The sequence below is a fragment of the Octopus bimaculoides genome, chromosome 11 (genome assembly GCF_046866305.1).
Source record: "Octopus bimaculoides isolate indiv1 chromosome 11, ASM4686630v1, whole genome shotgun sequence".
NCBI lineage: Eukaryota > Metazoa > Mollusca > Cephalopoda > Octopoda > Octopodidae > Octopus > Octopus bimaculoides.
Window position 1 is genome coordinate 11021338 of NC_142938.1, and position 7500 is coordinate 11028837.

Genomic DNA, 7500 nt, shown 5'->3' on the forward strand with positions numbered 1-7500 from the left:
TTTCTAATTTGAGATGCATTTATTTTTTCCTATTGCTTGATCCGAATGTTTACAAAAGACTGAGTTTCACAAAAACCTAGCGAAAGTGCAGGTGGCTGTGATGTCAAACAAGGTGACTTGATATGCCTTACGAATACATATCTTCGTCAACAAAGGCAACATATTTCTTACGAGATCTGAATAAGCAAGATTTGGTGAGTCATTTAGCGGTGTGTACTTCTACTCAACACATGCACACACACACACACACACACAGAGCTTTTACGTGTTTCTGTCATAGGACTTGGGCACCTATGCCATGAAAGGTTTAGTCCAGTGGTTGCCAACCTGTGGTCCGCGGACCCCTGGTGTTCCTCAAAAACAATAGTGGGGGATCTGTGAACATGTTAAGCAGACATATCCTGGGGTCCGCTTGATAATCGATACTGGTGTGTTTACATTCCCGTCAATATCCTGGGGTCCGTGGAAAAAACTCATTTAAATAAAAGGGGTCCTTAAAAAGGTTAAGAATCACTGGTTTAGTTGAACACATCGACATTAGTAGTTATTTTCTAAGTGCCGTACGGACGCCTAAATGTATATATGAATATATATATTGTATCGGTCACTATCGCCGAACTGCTAATTTACCAGGACATAAACAAACCAACACCAGCAGTCAAGCGATGTGGGAACAAACATAAAAACACACACACACACACAGACACACGTATGATGAGCATCTACAGAATATCCGTCTACCAAATCCACTAACGAAGGATTTGCTCGGCTCGGGGATATACCAGAACTCCCTTGTCCAAGGTGCCCTGTGGTGCATTAGAACCCACAGCCACGTGGTTGCAAAACAATCTTCTTAACCACACAGTCAAGGCCTGGTTAAAAAGAATTAACAAAAGTTAAGGTCCCACCGAGATTCGAACTCGGATCGCTGGATTCAAAGTCCAGAGTGCTAACCATTACACCATGAGACCTCGCTCAATGAAATACACCTAAATGTATGTGCAAATTGACCAACGCTTTGTGAGTGGATTTGGTAAGACAGAAACCTGGGCTACGAGAATCGTTGGAACATCACAAAAGAAAAATAGCTTACGCCATTTTTTTTCACTGTTTATTCTGAGTTCGAATCTCACCGAGGTCAACATTGCCTTTCGTCCCCTCCAGGTATCGATAAAATGAAGCACCGGTCAAGTAGTGGCGTCGATATCTTAGACTAACTCCCTCCCTGGGCACGTGCCAAAATTTAAAAGAAATTAATAGCAGCGAGCCGGAAGAATAATTCGAAATAAAATTATTTAAATCAGGTACAGTACTTCTATATGGAAGACAAATAATCTTAGTCGATATGGCTTTGTGGTAAGAAGTTTGCTTGCCAACCACATAGTTCCTGGTTCAATACCACAATGTGACACATTGGGCGAGTGTCTACTACAATAGCTTCGGGGCGATCAAAGCGTTGTGACTGAAATTTGCAGAAGGAAACTGAAAGAAGCTCATCGCATATATATATATGCTTTGATTTGTTTCAGTTATTTGACTGCGACCACGCGGGAGCACCCACTTTAGTCGAACAAATCGACCCCAGGATTTATTCTTTGTAAACCTAGTACTTATTCTATCAGGCTCTTTTGCCGAACCGCTAAGTTACGGGGATGTAAACACACCAACATGGAAAAAGAAGTCCATCGTGTATATGTGTGTGTGTGTGTGTTTACGTGCGTGTGTGTGTATCTTTGTGCATGTGTTTGTCTGCCATCTCCCCATGAGAACCGGTGTTGGTATGTTTTCGCTCTCGTAACTTAGCGGTTCAGCAAATGATATCGATGGAACAAGTATCAGGCTTTAAAAATAATAATGAAAAAAAAAAATAAAGTCCTGGATTCGAATCCCTGGACTAAAACTTTTTCGAGGTGTTGCCCCAGTCAAATAACTAAAGCAAATAAAAGTATATATATATATATATATATATATATATTTACATGTATATATATATATATATATATATATATATATATATATATATTTACATGGGTAATACATTATTATGAAATATGGTAATTAATCATATATTAATTAATATCGATTAATTATCAGGAGGCCAGCACATCTAAAGAATCAAAGAGATTCAGAAATAATATCTGCAATCTCAGGGGATTAAGGTACATTTTAAAAAATAACGTTGACCACTAACGTGGACACACAAGATGTGATCTATTTCTAGCACATTAATTGTCAACGTTAGTGGTCAACGTTATTTTTAAAAATATATATTTACATGTATATATATTTACATGCACACACACACACACACACACACACGCACACGCTCACAGACATTGACATACATACACATACACATAGACATCGACGTACACACTCTCACACACAGCTTGTTTCGTCATTTCACGGCAAGGGGGGAAAACGAAAGAAAGAAAGAAAGGTGAGGGTGAAGGTGGAGGTGAAGGCAAGAAGAGAAACTAATACTTGCTAGGTGTGTCCGATTACTATTACACACACACACACACACACACACACACACACACATACTCACACAATGGCATACTCACATATATATTTCGCACACACGCACAAACTCGTACTCACACACACACACACACACACATACACACGCAGACATGGCTGGGTGTGTCGAAATAAGAAACGGTTCCTCTCTTTCTCTCTCTCTCTCTCTCTCTCTCTCTTTCTCTCTCTCTCTCTCTCTCTCCCTCTCTCTCCCTCTCTCTCTCTTTGTCTATCTGTTCCCAGGGTATTTTTTTAAGTACAATAAAAGAACAAACGAAAAATAACGCAAAAGAGCTAACACCACTTGGCGCACGTGTAAGCGTGTATAGATGTATGTATGTGAAAGTGTACGTGTGTATGTATGTATATGTATATATATATATATATATATATATATATCTATATATATATATATATATATATATATATATATATATATATATATATATATATATATATATATGTATATATATATATACGCACACACACTCACATACATATACATACATATATATATATATATATACGCATATATACATATGTATATATATGTATGTACATAGACACATATATAGACATATATATATACACATAAATATATATATATATATATATATATACATATATGTATATACATATATATATACATACACACACACACACACACACACACACATATATATATATATATATATATATATATATATATATAAGCGTGTGTGTGTGTATGTGTGTGTGTGCGTGTGTGGGAGAGAAAGTGTGTCTTGATCTTTTGGAGTCACGTTGTTTCGTATAATGACCAGAAAACAACCTTGGAAATCCCAGGTACAAGATACAAACATACGAACATATAACACCCATATAGACACACTCACATGCAGACCTACATACACATAGCAGTCATATATTACATACATACATACACACAAACACGCGTACGCACACACACACACACACACACATGTGAGTACGCATACACACACGCGCACTAACACGTACGCACACAAACACACATACTCACATACACACACGCACATACACACATACAGATATATATATACACAAATGTCAACGGATGCATGCATATTTTAAATACATATGTGTAAGTGGAGTGAATATAGGTGTTTGTTGGTGCGTATGTTTTCGCGCGTGAGTTTGTGAGGGCAACTTGAAACAGATGATTCACCTTTGGAGCTAATAAAAGTTATATTAGACACACATCTTTTTTTCTGTTTTGATAAGTTGATTGAAAAATAATCCTTGTAGTTATAAAACTAGGAAATGCATATCATCTATCTGCTAGTCAACCTATCTATCTGCTAGTCTATCTATCTATCTGCTAGTACACCACACACCCCAACGATTACAATCCCTATTGATTTGACTTTTCTTTGTGTGTCCCACCCAGCCCACCTCGAAAATGAAAAACTCTACGCTTGTATTCCGTCCAATTTCTGTGTTCAGCCCTGTGTGGCTATAATAAAAACATATCTATCTGCTAGTCTATCTATCTATCTGCGAGCCGAGTCTATCGTGAATATTGTCGCGCCTCCTTCCTTTAAACGGGAAGGAAGAGCTATTTTCATCGTACTTGTGGCTATGGCGAAAGAATGTGTATGGTGGACGCGTCTGAAAGGTCTAGAGACAAAGACTTTCCTCTCTGGGCAATCTCTCATCAACTTCTTCAAGTATCACCTGAAGAGGAAGTTGAGAGTAGAAAGGGAAGTCTTGTCTAGTGAATGCTTCAAAAAAAGATGGGTGAATGTAGCAAGGATGGCACGTGTGAACGACGGAGCCATCTTGAGCATAACCCTATGAACAAGAAAAAAAACAAAAACAAAAAGGCAAAAGAGAGTCACTTACTGTTATAGTTTCTTCAATGAGAATATTGACCAAGGTTACCGTGGTCTTTTCCGTAGGCTTTTCCTTCCACGGCTAAACCTAAACTGTCCTCCCCTCTTTTTACACGAGAACATTACTGTGTGATACACGATCCCTATTGATCGGCCTTTCCTTTTCTTTTTTTTTCGATCCCTTTTGATCGAACTGCCCCTTTTTCCCTTCCTACGATCCCTTTTGATCGACACCACCAATTTTTTTTTTTTTTTTTTTTTTTTTTTTTCCTTCCTTCCCCCTCCCAAAAAGAAAAGCTCTACATTGTATTTGTCCCATCTTCGTTGAGCCCTGTGTGGCTAATAAAAGAAATGTATCTATCTGCTAGTCTATCTATCTATCTATCTATCTATCTATCTATCTATCTATCTATCTATCTATCTATCTATCTATGGGGGAGAATATACGAAAAAACAACAACAGACGAGGACAGGTGGTGTAAATAACAAAAGGATGTATTAGTATGACGCTCGGGAATACGGAAAGTCTTTGACGTTTCGAGCTACGCTCTTCAACAGAAAGAATACGGAGACAAGGAGAAAAACACGGAGAAAAAAAATTGAATAGTGTTCAGTCAACGGTCAAATCTATCTATCTATCTATCTATCTATCTATCTATCTATCTATCTATCTATCTATCTATCTATCTACCAACCTACCTACCTACCTACCTACCTATCTATCTATCTATATACATATTTCTTTATGTATGTATTCTCATGCATATAGTTCATATATATACATGCACATATGCATTTTAAATGATAAACTTCCGGAAAGTTTTACAGTTCCAGTCATGGATTGGATGTGTAGTCTTCGAATTAGCTTCCTCCTCTCTGGTTTTGAGAATCCTAATTTCTCAAGATTGGTATTTAGGCAGTGAGTTACATATCCCAGTGCCCCAATAATTACAAGAATAAACCTGAACTTGTAATCGGGATAGAGTAACTGCAGATTCATCAATAGTTCAGCTTAGGTATTCTCTTTTTCACTGATCTTCAGCTTCATGTTAACATCCGATGGGCAGCTAATTTCCACAACTGTACACAGTTTCTCTTCTCGATCCCAAATCATTATATCAGGTCTGTTGTGCTTACATTTTATTGAGGTCTTCACTGATACATTCCACCAGTATTCCTTCTTTATTATGAGTCTCTATGACTTCTACCATGTATGTATGTATGTATGTATGTATGTATGTATGTATGTGTGTGGGTCTGTGTGTGTGGGTCTATGTGTGTGTGTTTGTGTTTGTGATATTTAAGACATGTTAAAATATTACTTAGAGGCACACAAGCTTCGTTGACTGAAGTATAGTTATCAAAGGTGACAGTTGTGGAGGCGCGTGAATTGTGGAGTGTTTAGGGTGTCACACTCATAATCGTAAGATCGTGGTTTCGATTCCATCACTGGGGTGATGTGTTGTATTCTTAAGCAAAACATTTCATTTCACAACGCTCCAGTCCAGTCAGATGACAAATATGAGTAACTCTGCGAAGTCTTGGCAGCCCAAAAAATTTTCATCAAAATTTTTATGAATATATAAACACACGAATATATAAACACACACACACACACACACACGAATATATAACACACACACGAATATATAACACACACACACACTCATACACATGTGTATATTCATACACAGACACACACAGACACGAATATATAAACACTCACACACACACACACACACACACTCATACACATGTGTATATTCATACACAGACACACGCATACACACACAGAAACACTAAGCACACACTTAGACATACCTGCACATGTACATACCCTAACCTACACACATATTCTCACACTCTTCGCACACACATAGGCTAGACAGATTCTTACATACTCAGGTGAGTTAATATCTGAGCCGATAATATTTTATTACGCTTATCTTAATCAGGTAATAAGACGATGATAAAAGCGAATGAGTTTCGTCACAGAGATTTTTGTGTGATAATACTAACAGAAAGTAGTAGCAGTAGCAGCAGCAATAGTAGTACTAGATGTTATCGTATTATAATAATAATAATAATAATAATTATTATTATTATTATTAGAAAGTTAAAGAAGTGATTTTAAATTCTCAATCGCAGAATAATGCTAATAATATAGCCTGAACAGGATAAAATATCCCTATTTTGCAGAGAAAAGTGTAGGTGGCTAGCTGTGGACTCGAACTCACATCCCCGTGATTACATTATTATTATCAACGCCAGTAGTAGCAGTCGTGGTGGTGGTAGTAGTAGTAGTAGTAGTAGTAGTAGTAGTAACAATGATGATGATAATCTATTCTTTTTTTGACATGAGTGCTTGAAAAGATGTAATAAAATGTGAACGATGTTGAACATGGGGCTTAGAGAGACGTAGGGAGGGATGGATATGTTATACAACGACGAGTGGGCGAGTGGAACATGTCATGTAATAATATAAAGGGACGAGTTTTAAACTGATGGAAATAAAATTGAGACAGAATTTACAGGGAATAAATCTAAAAAATAATCAAGCAAAATAGCCATCTCGGTATAATACTTGGTGTAAATACATATTTGAAAGGAAGTTTCTGTAGTATTCATCCTAAGATAACATCTCTTATGGACGTTCTGTGTTTGAAAGCGTAGTATATATCAGAAAGAGATGAAAAGTCGTGTCTGCAGCGTCTATCGAGAACACCAGATATATTTCAATCTCGTTGAGCCTTGTCAACGGGGTGGAGTGGTTGTGTGGTAAGTAGCTTGCTTACCAACCACATGGTTCTGGGTTCAGTCCCACTGCGTGGCACCTTGGGCAAGTGTCTTCTACTATAGCCTCGGGCCGACCAAAGCCTTGTGAGTGGATTTGGTAGGCGGAAACTGAAAGAAGCCCGTCGTATATATGTATATATATATATATATATATAATATATATATATATATATATATATATATGTATGTGTTTGTGTGTCTGTGTTTGTCCCCCCAACATCGCTTGACAACCGATGCTGCTGTGTTTACGTCTCCGTAACTTAGCGTTTCGGCAAAAGAGATCGATAGAATAAGTGCTAGGCTTCCAAAGAATAAGTCATGGGGTCGA

The 7500-nt window shown here is 37.4% G+C and overlaps 1 long non-coding RNA gene and 1 other non-coding gene across 2 annotated transcripts in view; both read right to left on the minus strand.

Annotated features, from left to right (window-relative positions):
• LOC128249027 (uncharacterized) overlaps nt 1-7500 on the minus strand; it is a 142126-nt gene that overhangs the window by 70214 nt on the left and 64412 nt on the right. The gene's annotated exons all lie outside the window — the stretch shown is intronic.
• On the minus strand, nt 900-971 carry Trnaq-uug (transfer RNA glutamine (anticodon UUG)). The gene has a single exon. It is a non-coding gene; the product is annotated as a tRNA-Gln (tRNA).